Below are 15,910 nucleotides of genomic sequence, written 5' to 3' on the forward strand. Positions count from 1 at the left end.
TTTCCACGTCGCGTTATTATTTACTATGTACGCGCACGAATGAAGCTTTTAGTGTCAAATTTATTGACACTCTGAGAGTTTCGCGCTATAAAAGTTGGAGATTGTTAATTAAATAAATTTTTAAGGAGAAAAAAGTATTAGATATAGTACGTCTCTAGGGGATAAAGTTGGAGGGAAAAAGCGAAACGTTACAATAAAGTCCACTATGTGCGACTTTCCACTTTCGCAATAGCATTCGCGTTAGTTTCGCAACTCTCGAACTCTGCCGGCCGGCGAAGATTAACGACGGATCATTAGCATTAATGAATAACCAGCGTCGAACTTGGCGTCGTTTTAACGGCGAGACGAGGACGATTTCAGCGGAACATTCTCCGCGCAGAGCCGGCGCTGTTTTGTCGAATGATTCTTCGGCAAGTTGCACTGAAAATCGCCGGCGGCATTTGTATGCAACCTTGTGGCGGCTTAATGACGATGGTGGTTTCTCAAGCGGCGGCGCGACGCCGATTTATAGCTCGGGTAAAAAATTATGCGCGCGAAAACGAGTCGAGCTCGAGAAAATGAGAAACGTAAAGTCGCAAATTCAACTGTTGCAACCAATCATATGGTCCTGAGAAGCGGACGGGGATAAAAATTCAAAATCTACATAATTAAGGATAAAAGTCACGTGGACGTCAAACGTATATTTATATGTTGCTCTATACAAAAATTTCAATGTACATTTATTTAAATCACGCACGCGTATTTAAATCACGATAAAAATGTACGTTCATAATTCCAGAGTTGCGCGAGCTTCATGAATTTTTACACTCCCGCCTTTTAAATATACATCGACATTGGTTTTTAAATGAAGCTTAAAACTCGGTATAAAGCGAGATTCTTGCAAGAAGAGACACTTTGCGCGCAAGCTTCCATTGTCTGAAAAATAAAGGAGTCGAGGGCACCGTAGTCCTTAAAGTACTCAATGACACAGAGTAAATGGGACAAAGCTTTTAGGAAGCTGCAAGAGCGGGGCTATTTAATGGAGTTCTAATCTGGATACACGCTCTCTCTTATCGGGATCTTTCGATATTCCAGTGATCCCGCGCGACAACTCGATTGCCGTCGACGTAGTCCCCACCGCCTCGAGATAACATCTAAATGGAGTTCCATTTGTAGACGGAAACGTATAATCCGCGTAATCATGTCGCCTAATTAAATTCCAAAAGCTTTTTAAGCGCGCGTTTGCGGCACCCGCCGCTGACATCCTTAATGAACGAACGCATTTAAGAGCTTGATCATATCGGATCCCGCTTCTCACAGATAAAAGAATCTTGCCACGCGATAAAAACTCCTATAAAATTTACGGGAGCTTTGTGCCGTTACATTAAGAACTGTGTTAAAATTACGGAAAGTATGTCGAATATCGAACAGCCGACCTTAATTATTTCATTGATAGATTCTTTTGGCAAAATTTAATTCCGTTATTATGTACATTAGCGATAGATGTTATATCATCATAATATTACCATAATATTACCATAAATTATCAATTATAATATTATCATATTATAATATTATTAATCATTAGCATTTTATTATACACATTTATATTACTTTATTATACATATCATTACTATCTTTTCATATTTTATTACTTCTCGTTATGTCGTCGATAACAATTCCATCGATGAGAAATTACAAATTCGTCTAATTCACCTTCCGTCAGAAGGTGGTTTCATCCAACACATTTCAGCATTCGCTTAACTAATATCAGCGTACATCTCGCCAACTTCTTTAATTCGACGGTGCATTACTCGGACTCGATCTTATCTAGTCCGACGATTCTAAAAGCCCTGATGCCTGCGCGTTTGCATCATTATACACACCGGTTATCTATTGCCGAGCGAGATCTCGCGTTATGCTTCGAGGCGAGAGGCAGAATGCGAACTATTCCACCGAGCGTAATAAATTCGGACGGCTAAGAGAGGAGAGAAAAAAAAGAGATACCCGGCGCAATTTATCATTCGGCCATTGACGGCAATTAATCTCTCTATCGGCCGCGACTAATATTTATATTCTCGCGGAGAAACTCGTTCGGCGCGAAAAAAGAAGAGACTGAGGGAAAGAGAAATAGTGCGTTTCGATCGCGACTCGTTTGTCACTCGATAGCGATCGATAGCTCGAACGGCGGCGATTTTTCTCGCGCGTGCCTACGTTTCGTATACGCGTCTCGCGATGCATCACGAAGTAGAAAGTCATGCTTTCTTCCTCTCCTCTCTCTTTCCATCGTACGGCTTTCCTATAAACGGCGTCTCCTCGCGCGATGTTACCGCACCTACTTTCGCGATAAATCGCAATGGCGATAATGCGCCCACGTTTTCCCTCGTTCGAATAAACGCGCTGGGACGTGGTGGTTTCCTGACCTGGAAAAACTTTTTCTTCGCCCTCGAATTCGCGACCGAGCCGCAGCTGGATGAATTCTTCATTACGCACGGGATGTTTATTTTCTGCTCGACCCCGTTCCCCCGTTGAGATTTGAAAGATTGGATAAGCAAACTCGGAAGACATTGAAGCGTTATTAACGTCATATTGTGCAAATTTATTGAACAAAGGAAGGAAGCGGCAGTTAAAAAAAAAAAAGGAATGAGCAACGGTCTCTTCGCATACTTTGGAAAAAGAACTAATTTAGTTTTATATTTTGCAAAATTTAAAAAAAAGTGGACAACATCCTCCATCAACCTGTCCAAGCTTTTTTTTTACCGCGATACCATTGTAACGAGAAACGACGAGATAATCGATAGACTTTATATCGATGTCCAAGACAAGTTTCGGTACATCGACATGCGCGTTCGTAGACGTCAAAGTGGTGCAAAGTGCCATCAAAGGATACACTTGAGGTTCCCTTCGCAGGCTTTGAGGATGTTCTATTACACACGTAATAGAATGCCGTGAACGGTGACAAGCTCCGCGCGTTCGAGGATACAATGCACGCGAGAAACTTCCGGGATTTTGAAACGATCGCGCACGAGTAATCTCGTAACAGCCCTCTCGAAAGTGAAGGACCGGCGGGCGTGCCGAAGTGCCAAGTCATGGGAACGGCGAATTTTACGAGGACCACACAACGCCAGAAACACCATAAATCATTGACTCTCAAATTAGTCCATAACCCATATTATTCCATCGGCGACAATGTTGCACTTGGCGCAAGTATCTCGAATAAAAAAATTAAGTTTAATATTTTAATACTTATTGTTGGAGAAGAAGATATATATATATTTGTGAATGTTTTACATGATTACGTTAAATGTACTATTAAATGCAAATTTTTCATTAAATATATTTTAAATCATAATATTTCGAAGTGTGTATACTTTTAAAAAATTAAAAATGGCATTTGAAAAAGCAAAAATTCAATTAATACAAATTTTTTATTAAATATAAATTTTTCATTAAATATTTTAAATCATAATATTTCAAAGTATGCACAAAGTATGTATTTTTAATAAAAAATCGCATTTGAAAAGTCAGAAATTTATCCAACATTTCTTTTTTTCCCCATGGAAGAATTCCATGGAAGCGCATATATTATTAGCATATCTCGAGCTCTTGAAATCATAATTAAATCACGCTTAATGCCCGTTGAATGGAGCAACGTCGAGATGGATAGACAATGCACAATGCAGGTGTTTCCGTAAACAGGCGTTTTTCGAGCATCGCCGTCAGTGCATTCAATCGTAATTAATATCGACCCCGCTGCGTATGATGTCCGCTCGAGTTGGCTAATAATATTTGCCGGGCGGCGATAATGGGGCAGCTATCTTACTGCAAATAATGAGCAGCTCGTCGCTGATGGATGGAACAATGAAAAGAGAAGAATGCCGATCGAGAGAGGCACAATAATGGCAACACGAAACTTCGATCGACACATACGCGCATACACAGACGAGAGTTGGTTACGAGCGCAATGCGATCCCGTTCCTCGATTTCCTCCGCCGTGACATATCACGAAAGGTTTCGCCATGAACATCAACCGTACGCCTCCGACACCGGCCGTTCCGCTCTTATTATAGCGGTCGAGTTAAAGGGCAATCCTCCCTGCGCGCAAATCGGATCACTTTTGCGAAAGCGATTCGTAACCTCGAGCGCGAATCAAACCTTCGCGCGATCGCTGAATAATACTATTCGATTATTCGCACGAGACTTGATTTCGAGGATTTAAAAATTTATTATACGTATAATAAAAATATTATATTTGATAAAAAAATGAATGAAACGTTTCAATGTTATAAGACCAAAGTTCGTTTGATTGAGTTTTAATAAGTTATACGCTATACACTACAACTCGCATTCAACTCACGTGCAGAAAACATCATGACTCGTAATATGCATTTAGTATCTAAAAAACGTACAAGAGGAAAAAATATTTGAATGATTAAGACATTCTTTAATTACCTTTCAAATATCTATTGGATTTTTATATCGAGGCAAATCTTTAATTATCTTTCAGATATTTGTTGGACTTTTACGCGACTCGGCGCATTTGCATGTTACACATGAAGAGAAGAAAATCGTAACGAGTTTTGCCACAAATTATCGGTAAGACAACTAATGACGTCGAAGGTGAGTCGAAGATGCAACGTGCGACAGGTGTATGTGTAAGTGACTGCCTACGCGCGACATGAAGTTTTAAGGATTATCCCGTCGCAAACAAGACACACCCTGATCCGCGATATATTCCAAGACTTTGTCTCTCTCTCTCTTTCGTCAAGGAGAAACTTTGTTGCGCGTGAGAAGGAGCAAAAAGTCAAAGGCGGGAGCGGATGAGTATCTCGCTTTCTATCTTTAGAATTATAAATTAATGACAAGCGTTCCTTCGCCGATGATAATGACGATTTACGAGCGACTCGGGCGCGCGCCACGAGTATATTTCGACGTTTTAGATACGACTTGTCTTATCTGCGGAGAATGTCCAGTATATTCGCCGATACATCCAAGAGCACACGCAGTATTATCACGTCGTAAAATTATACGGGAAAATGGTAGATGAAAAAAAAAACGATGCAATAAGAATTACAGACCGAAAGGACATTCGAATTTTTCGATAAGTTTAAATTTTAATCAATCTTTTCCTTGTATACAATAACATAAAATAAACAAGAAAGCGTTAAATTGTTTATATTATATAGTATATATAATATTATATGTATATAGTAACGTGAAATATATATTTCGTAAAAATTTCAATTACTATTAAAATTTCATCGATTGAATCCTTGCATGTGTAATTTGAAGTATCCTTAAATTAATTTCTAAATGGAGGAAAAGATCGCTATTAACGGGAGAGCTTATAAAAACATCATAATTTATCGAGACGTCTAAAGTACGATTAATGAGACGAAATAATTTACATCTTTGTGAACGCAAATTTTGCATTTCTCGACGAGAAATTTGTTTTCTTGCGCACGCTGGCACCGAATGACTTTCCAATAATTTCGAAGGGTCGAATTATTCAACGCGGGAGAAGTTACGAGCCGACATTACACAGGTTTTTCACTAAAATTCCGAGAACGTAGCGAAGATCGTGTGATATTTAGGGGCGCGGAAAAATCGCGCGAACCGCGCGTATGGTGCATGAGTGAGCTTAAATATTCAGTAATTATGCGCTTGTGCGTCGTGCCCAGTATTTTATGACACGCACGCATTCTGCATCCAGCAACACCCCATCAACATAACAGGCGGCACCGACCGCTTTGCATAAAACCAGGATAACTGACCTCAACAGGCTAGCGCCATTTTGAAAATGATGTAAGCCTAACTTCGAAACAGAGAATATATGTGTGTGTGTGTGCATTCTCTGTTTCGGTTTACATCCTTTTCAAAATGATGCTAGCTTGTATACATATCGAGTAAAATAAAATATAAAAATATAATTTTTTTTAAATATAAAATAATTTTTTGATAGAAGTTATAGAAAGCGATCGATATTTTATATGATTTAATCAATAAAATTTGTTTTCTAAAATAAAAAAAAATATTGATTAACTCATACTGTCCATAATTCTTTGTCGAGTAAATGATTTGTCATTAAGATTCACACGCCACTCTTGAGAGTATAATCAGATTCCTCATTTCTGAATTTTGCCTTAAGCCATTCTTAACTTTGTTAGGAAGAAGCGCGTTTGTTCGACTATCAAAGCATTGACATTTCAACTCGTCTTACTTGTTCTTACACACATCTTCATGAAATGTCACTGTGAAACCTTGTTTTCCGGTTGTCAAGGTAAATAAACCCGCCTTGTTTTTGGGTGAACTTTGAAGGAGCGAGTTAAAGCAATACCTGAAGAGCGGCTTTTACTGCACTGCTCGCACTGTACATCCGTAAGCTTTCTTACTTGGAAACTCATCTTAAGTTCTATGCATACAATCCTATATGCCGAGCAATGATTAGCAGAAAACAAATAAAACGAGAAGAAAAAAGATGCAAGAGAGTGAAACATAAAATAAAATAATGCAGTATTTTATACTTGAATTTATGGCCTGAGTTTTTATATAAACATAATACATGCCGAGAAGAAAAAAGATTTATTATAATTCCATCTAAATTTGTTTTAAATTAATTAAATTTTGAATTAATTTAATATTTTGCAAATTGGTTTCTTTTATATCTAAATTTCAATTCTAAGTAATATATATTGTTTACTGTAAGTTAATTATTTTTATAATTACTTAAATTTCAAATATGATTCGCCTGAAAAAATTTTTGTATATTTATCATTTTTAATATTTATCATCTTTTTAACACGCTTATATTTTCTATGTATAAATTACGAGAACAATAAGGAGGACGATGACGATGACGTCGAAATGCATCATCCATTGCTTATGAAAAAGGCAGACACATATACGTGACTGCGGCCACATCGTTAATTTCGCTAAGTACTAGCCAAAGTCGAACTACACATACTTACATTAACCGCTTCATCTCGCGTTAAGTAATTGCAAGTCGATGGGAATTACAATCGCAGTCATTCGTCATCGTCATCAGGTATGACACGAGAGAGACATGTAAAACCTGGTTTGTAACCATTCGTGTTACCACATACAGAGTGTTTGACGAATAAACATAGATGATATTCCTTATTGCTCCGAAAATCGAAATGACATTTCTTTAATAAAAATTAATTCGCGAACAATTAAAAAAATTTTGTCACGAATATAAAATGAATATAATAAAAATGAATATAAAAAGGTAACAATAAATATCAAAATATTCAATTTATTAAATTATTGAAACATGCTAAAAATATATATCATTTGCTTCTATATTCAAAAATATAAATTAAATAATTAAATAAAAATTAATATTTCAAAATAATTCGAAGTATTCGAAGTGAATTCAAATGTACAGTTTGAAATGAGGCAAAAATTGTTTATTGTATTAATTTTCCAATAAAAATTACATTTAGTTGGAATTTTCTGGAAAAAAATTCATTTCATAATTTTTAAAGAGAAAAATGTATATCAATCTATTCGCAAAACACGTCGGCTACCCAACACTCAGTATGTGGAACGTGCGATAGCTCTCCACACGGTTATTATAAGCGAGATCTGTGCCCATATACGATAACTGTGCCGCTGCTCTCCAGTTATGCCTCTCCTCTTTCTCATCATAGCCGCGTATACATATTTATGCCGCTGTCTAGTCGTGTGCCCGTTTGAAAGAGGAAACGGTGGAAAGAGAAAGATGGAGGAGTAAGGGGGGCGCAGTTTAATAGATATTTATTTTACAATCCAGAACCTGGATATTCTCATTGTGAGGAAAATATAAAATAGTATCAGAGAATGTACATATACGTAGCAGTAAGTATATTTACACAGTAAGCGCATGGTAAGTTAATCCTGGAATAAAACCGGAAAAAGAGAGCTTGGAAAAACCGCGTCTAACCGCGTCTAAAATTTTGTCATTTTTTTCATCTGTCTTCTTAGTCTCTCATGCGATAATATGATTCGCTATTTGATCTAAGATTAAAGAGCAAGAATCTCCGATCTTATATTTGATGTAAAGCCTTAAAAACGAGCAAGGGAAGCTCGGTGATTCCGTTCGGCCATTTCCCTTATTTATGACATCCACTTTCTACGTATGCGGCAACTTGGGGGAAAAAAGGCCGGGAATGTCGTTCGGAATTACGGGGAAATGCACCCTATGCCCCCGCTGCGAAATGCGGAACACACACGGGTGTGTTTTATGCATTACGGGAGTGTGTTCGCGTAGGTGCGTCTATATTTGTGTTTGCAGATGTAGTCGAGAACCTAATTCAGAACGCGGCGAAGCGTGACTTAATTCTTTGCGCGTATCCTTATGGAGAGGTGTTCGCGCTGAAAACACGCGCTTTTACACGATCCAGGAGGATAAACGAGTGGCAAGGATATATAAGACCGTCTGTATGCACGCGAGAATAAACTTGCATGCATAAATGCCGCTTTTTCGACATTGTCATTCTTCAGCATAACGAAATTATCAGCAACAGGTGACCGCTAGAATACCGTGCAAAGTTTAACCCTCGCATCGCATAATAATATTTTCATAATATAAAGTATACCAGCTTAACGAAAAACTATAGGAAGATATTTTTTTCATCAAAACTTCAAATCGATTTTCGCTCAGCAAGAATTTTATCGTCCATTTTCTTGATAAATTCTAAAATCCTCGAGTAAAATATCTATCGGAATTATTTTTTTAAATTGACCGAAAAATTGTATTATCTATTTTGAATACAAAAGTTTAATTCGTAAAAATTCTTTTTTTTTTTAAGCGAGATACTGAAAAATAAAAGTCTTTACTTCCTAAGAGTTTTTGTCGACCAAAAATTGATTTTATATATAAATTTGGCATAGGATCGTTTCTTAAGAAAAACTGCCCGTAAATTGCTATTTGTGGCAATATCATTAAATAAATTACATTTATTTACAGCGTTACATATTACAGAACGCAGATTGCGAGATGCAGCTATTTCTACCGCGTAATGCGCGCGTTAATTAAAACAAATGGCTACGAAGCGACGTTCGAATTTTATACACTGTTATGCAATAAATATCGAATGACCGGCCAATGAGCCCGCACGCGCGCGCGCGCGCAAATGCATTAATCAGCGAAATTTGCAAAGAGAGGGAGGACGGTTGCTACACGCGGAAGCTTAGGTTTCTCCAACTGCACTTTGCTTGTAAACGGACCGGTCGTGAAATGTCGATACAGTTTTAGAGCAAACACGGCCAAATGCACTTTCGTCTATACCGGTGCATCCACTTTATTCGCGCGAAAACGAAACCAGTTCCTCGCAAGGAGATCGAACAGGTAACACACATCGTAACTTTTTGTTTATCAAAAATTGATTATAATATTTTGTGATTATTATGTGTCATAAAAAATCTGTAGATATATTTTAATTTCATAAAATTTATAATAATTCAATTTCACTTATTTCTTTGATCTTTTTTTGATCAAAATTTTATCGAACGTCCTATATTTATATATTTATCTATTTATGGCGATGTGCCCCCTCTTTCTTTTTCTCTCTCAAAGACTTTTGGGTTGCTTGCCGACACGTATAAAATTCATGATAAAAATGTTGGAACGTTAGAGCGGTACTTGGTTATTTATTCGCATTACTGGTCGACCACTATTTTGCGATGCTGGGCCACCGCTATCCGTGTTATTTGTTATTCATATTACAACTACAATATAAGTGTGTTCCTTGCGCGCAGACATGAAAGTCTTAAAGTGTCTTACAGATAATGATCTTGAAATACCGGCGCCGGATACAAGGATATCGAAAAGCTCCTTATGTTTTAATGCATCGTTTTGTCATCGACCGCATAATGTGACCAGATTGTGCATAGAAAATTTAGACGATTTTCCAGAACAGCTCAGAATCAAATTAGAATAATATTGTTTAAAAATCCATTGAAAAAATAAGTTAAAAGAAAATTATCGACAAAAAATATGAATAATTATTTTTTATGTCGATTATTTATTATTGATTTGGAAATACATTTAAGGACATTATTATAACACGTTTATATTTTAAGAAAATGTCTCTTGAGTACATTCTACAAAAAATATCGAAGCTCTTATTAAATGCGCCTGCATTAACCTATCCTATATGTAACATAAACATTTTGCATGCGATGCGACACACTTGCAGCATACGTTCGATCGACAATTACTAAATTTACGTAACTCGACAGCTCGCAGCGCGCGGGTGCAATTTATTATCATGCGAGAAGCTCCCGTCTGCGTTGCGTAACGCGTGTACGACTCTAAAACCTGATTTTCCTGTTGTGACGACCGCAAAGCGGCTTACGATGGAACCGGACGCCGTTGTCGTCGTCATTTAAAATCGCCATCACGTAGCGTAACATTGGTAACGAACGTCAAAAAACAACAAAATAAAAAAAAAATAATCTTTCGCCTTCCATCTTCGCATCGCGAATAAATCACTGATACCATCCGAAGTTACTTGATTCCCCTTCTGACAGTTTCTTAATTTCAATTGTAATCTGAAAACGAGATTTCTTGTGTACAATTATTCTCTGCTTTTATTATTCTTGAATACTTGCTTTTATCGAGCGTCTCTCATTTTGTTCTATTATTCCTCGAGTTGGTCTATTATTTCTCAGCTTCAATGCTCAAATAATTTCGCGAAATATAAGTCTATTGTCCGCAAAGTTTCAAAGTATCATGACAGCGGCGTCATTTTTCCGAAGCTGCCTTATAACAATTTGTTCTTCATGATTGATTCTCTAGTTTGTTAACAATCACCGCGCAAATGTGGCTATAGTATCTCGATATCGTCGGAAAGCAACGTAATTGCCGAGTAATTACGCGGCGATTGTAACACCAACATGCTTTGCTACTTCGCCAGAGATATATCGCGCGCGCGAAACCGATACGCGATGTGCCTCGAAGCGATACCGCGAAGCAGACGTGTCGCTAAAATATCGCTAAAAGTAACAATGAGCCCGATGAATCCCTTTACAAAACTACGCCCTTGTACTAATGGACAATCCTCTATCGAGTCAAAGTCAGTTACGGTTGACATCAAAGTCTGAAATTGCTCTCATTCGCTGTATTACCGAATATCGTGAATGTCTTTATACACGCATACACGCCGAGAAATCGAAGCGTAGAATTGCTTAAACAGAAGTCGCATCAAGGAAAAGGAAGAGAGAGAGAGAGAGAGAGAGAGAGAGAATTCCCTGCGCTTCTCTCGCGACGGTCGCTACGCTCCATTAATTTTATTACGGAGTCCGGAGAACGCGAATTCTCGTAGCGACCGATGTAGAAAGAGCGCAGTTTTCCCTTCCTCACAATGTACCTGTCGTTCTTTTCCTTTCCTCTTCCTTCCCCACACGCGAGGACGTAATATCGAATCGTCACGCGCGATACATCGCGTGACCGAATTGGCGGCTGAACGGAAATCGTCGCGACGTCGATTCGCTTAAATTTCACGGCTAACTACTCGGACGTGATAACTCACCGCCGGATAATAATACAACAATACCCGTACAACGAGATATCGCGGATTATTAGCATATAAATGTTCAATATTCGCGTGTTCAACGTCCAGCGCGCTTTTGTCCCGCTAATTCGCGATTTTTCCGTCGTCGACGTAGCGCAAATTTTTTCGGCTGCATAAATGATACACAGGCACAGTCTGCCATCCCGAATATTCTTTTAACCGTAGATTCTCGGATATATTTAAATTCGAAAATATCAAGCGCCTCTATTTTTCCCTGGAGATAAAATATAAAAAATATAATTATATATTAGACAATTATCTATAAAAATTATCCGATTATATATTAGAAAATTATAAAATGGTGAATTATATAACAATTTCCTTCTTGTAAATGCGATTAAGCTTGGAGAAGTTAATTTGACGCGAGGCGATGTGTTTTTGATCGTGGAAGAAACGGAGATTGCGATTATGCGGCGAAGATGGAGCGTGGCTTTAGCATAAACGCGCTCGCATTTACATTTATTTGATGGCACGCCGATGACGAGCCGATACACGAGGCGATGATACGCCCGCATTAAAGGACCGATATCGACATAAGTATCGGCACTGATTGCTACACGTATCCCGTAGTAGCCGATGCTTATCACTTAGCAAGCAACGACGGCGGCAGGTGCATAAGTTCGTTTTATCGCGCGCGTAACCGGTAAAGCGTATCACACTGTGCGTTTGCAGCGTAATACGCATGCAAATCACGTCGCGTAGCTAAAAAGTCACATAATCGATATTGATGGACACGCGTCCAGCCGCGCCTCGCCGTCATTCATAGTCCCTGTGTAACGCGATATTGACATGTCCGTTGATCTACGATATATTCTCGACAACAATATAGATGTAAATCGTCCGTCGAATTGCGTCAGTTATTAAGGTTGCCGACCAACATATTTTTCAGAGTAAATATGTCGAGCAAAACCGGCCTGCACAGAATTTATGTAATCTTAATCCATCGAATTTATTATTTAATCCCTCGTAAGACGCGAGAATCTTTTTATTTCTCGACCAAACGTTATTTCCATTTATATTTGTTTGCTTGGGGCACTTTTCTTCGTTTTTCTTTCTTATAATCTTTCTATAAATTTATATGTTTGTGTAAAAATATTGTTTACGTAAAAATAATTAAAACGTCAAGATGAAATGCTTGTGCTTTAAGGAATAATGACGTATCTTTGATATCTCGCGTAGACCGGAATTCTAAGCTTTTGCCGGAAACACTATCGTGGAATCAATTTTACAATTTCTATCCGTTTAACGCTGCACGTGCAAATAAAGCACTCTCCGTAATGGATTCTCAGTAGTGCCTACCGGAAGCCAAGATTATTAGAAGATGCAGAATAGAGGCAAGAAATCCTTCCTTTTTCCCCTCTCTTCCTCACCCCTTCTCTCTCTCCCTCTGACGAGCGCGTGATCTATGATGGTTCATCGTGGAAACGTAGATTAATGGATCTCGTTGATAAGCACGCAACGTATGTGCAATCCGCAAAATCGAGAACTTGCCCCTCCCGTTCCACCCCCTCCTTCCAGACGGTCTTATCGTATTTGTGTTGCTCGTTATGTTTCATTATATACGCTTCTTGCGAACGATACGTCGAACGAATCGCTCGCTTCGCTACATAGCAAAAGTATAGTAGAAACGTATAGTAATGGCGAGTAAAAGGGATTGGAGAGTACGGGATTAAAGGGCTGAAAAAAGATATAGTGACTGAGCATAACCGAGTAACCGTCGCTTCCTGGTGACCGGAAGGGTTAACGGAATGATTCTCAAAGTATGGGTGAGTCAGCAGACGAATGCTTAATTCAAGATCTGATTCACCGTCCAATCTAACTCGACTCAGGACGATTGTTATGTTTTTTAATTCACGATCTTCATTTTAAAGGCAAATTCTGTGCGCAAACGCGTCTTGAATGGAATTAATTTACAGAGAAGAAACAATAAACCAAGTTTTACACGGGTTTCTAAAAAAGACAATAATACGTATAATTGTAACACACACAATCAAGAAATTTAAAATCAATAAAGCAAGGATTTGATTAGATATATGAATTTAAAAAATATAATATATAGATCTCTCTCTCTCTCTCTGCCTCTAATTTCGCTAAATTTTATCCATCTTGTTCGTAATGTTTGCGAACCGTTTCAGGGAGGAACTGGAAAGTCGTTAACTACAAGATGGAATATGGATGCGAAAGATATTTATAGATACTACTGGCTGTTTACTAGCCCGTGTATTTACATTTCCTGCAAACTACGCGAATATAGATAGACTCTACTATTTTCAGTGTTACTAGACATATCTCGTAAAACTATTATAGATTTCTCTACGAAAGCAATTTCCTCGCTGTTACGCCATCTTTTACATCATTTACAAATCAATTTTATCAAAGAATTATTTATTTCAACTTCCATACCCGATACTCTTTTTCGATTCATATCTTATTTTATAATATTTGATAAAAAAATAAAAATCTAAGTCTGTTTGATTTAAGATAAACATAAAAAGATTTAATTATCATAATATTCATAATTATTATTAAAATATTAATTATCTGTAATTTAGCTCTACTTGATAATATCCAAATGATTAATATAATTTTTGCCCTTCTAATAAAATACAATGACTTTTATATCCAACATCTCTCCGAAGAATTATACTTGCGTTTCTGTTATAGATTTCAAAGGAAACCATTTATCGCGACTTCTGAAAATAAGCGCGATGTAAATAGGTTCCGGATATAGTTCGAAAAGAAAAAACCCCACTATTCAAACGCGTCACGATCGCGCAAAGATAGCGCCGTGATAAAATATTCCATTCGTATATTTAAATGAGAGCATTCACATACGATGGCGGTAGGATGGGATAGGTCAGGTCAACGGGAAACCGGACTGAGTGGTGTGAATGCTCTCTCATTTAAATGTACAAACGGAATATTTTAGCAACTACTATCCTACTCATCCTGTCCTGCTTCAATAACGAAAATATTAGTGACGCGAAGACGAAATCGCGACTTATTCAGTAGGTATAATTGACGTCCTTCGCTCATACGCTCTCGAACAAGTTCTTTAATGAAATTTTACAGATAAATGTTGAATATGAATCCTCAATTTTCGCGAGTATATGTCAAAATGAAATTTTTAATATTCTCTTAGAATATGCTATCTCTTTCTCTTGTAAATGTGTTATCAGTTATGGTAACAGCATGTGCATTATAATTTCCATTACATGTACCCTCCAACACTTTTCTCAGAAATCTATTTAAATTTGGAACTTTTTATAAATAATTATTATCTATCTTAATCATTATTCCTAGAAAGATAAAAAGACAGGGAAAAAGAGAGCGTCTCAAAATTTATTAAACTATATAAAATATTCTACACTTTCATCAAAGTTATAAAGTATAAAAATTAATTCCCCAAAATTTCGAGATAAAATTAAATTTTAATTAATCAATTCAGAAATTTTAATAATATAGCTTATATAATTAATCTTTTCTTCAATATTTCTTTATAAAGATCTCCCTTGCATTTTATTCTAAAATTTTTCCCTGTCTTGTGGAAGTTCGAAAGGATGCGAACGCAGTCCCCTCAGTCGAAGAATTCATCGTCTGTTAAAGCGGATTGGACTCGTCGTTGTCGGCTGCCATCGGCGATGAAACACGAAATTGCTGGTGAATGGAACGGTAATGAAACGAAGGTGATTGCGCGCGATACGCGACGAATACTACGGCGAGAATGGACGGCGGCGGGTGGTGCAATCGCGCACACCTGATAATGCGAGAGCGAGTGCATAGAACTGTGAGCGCGCGACGCATAATGCGTTATCGCGCATATATAGCTCTCGCTCGCTGTAATTTGCCCGCGTGAATTATTTACCGAGTGAGTCGGAATGTCGCGAACGGCGCGTTAACAGGGGCACATAATGTCATAAGTACCACTAGACGATACACCTAGTAAACTGCTTGTAAAATTATAGTCCATTGCAAAATAGACGTAAGATAAAAATATCCAAGCACAAGAAATTGTTTTACTCTCTTGAACTGAATCAGAAAATGTCCCCGATTAAAGAAGAATTATATTATTATTTTAATACAAAGCTCTATTATGTTAGAAATTTATCTCTCTACTCGAGTTTCTTTTTTTATTTTTGTTTTTTCTTTTCAATTTTTATCTTGTCATAGTTTAAGTATGCTTGTGAGAAAGATAAAAGAACAATATTTCACTAAAGAATTAAAATATTGAGAGACATGTAAAATATCTCACTGTTATTTCCCTGAAAATGAAATTTTTAATTTCGATGAGCGCTCCATAGAAACTCCCCTTTTTCCGCCGGTGAAATGTTTCCGCTCGCGTGCTATAATGC

The 15,910-nt window shown here is 37.5% G+C and overlaps 1 protein-coding gene across 1 annotated transcript in view; it reads right to left on the reverse strand.

Annotated features, from left to right (window-relative positions):
* Positions 1 to 15,910, reverse strand: part of LOC105258010 (CCR4-NOT transcription complex subunit 6-like) — a 492,810-nt gene that overhangs the window by 385,854 nt on the left and 91,046 nt on the right. The window lies entirely within an intron of this gene.

Source organism: Camponotus floridanus, unplaced genomic scaffold (genome assembly GCF_003227725.1).
Source record: "Camponotus floridanus strain SB8 unplaced genomic scaffold, Cflo_v7.5 scaffold5, whole genome shotgun sequence".
In the NCBI taxonomy this organism is placed as follows: Eukaryota; Metazoa; Arthropoda; class Insecta; order Hymenoptera; family Formicidae; genus Camponotus; species Camponotus floridanus.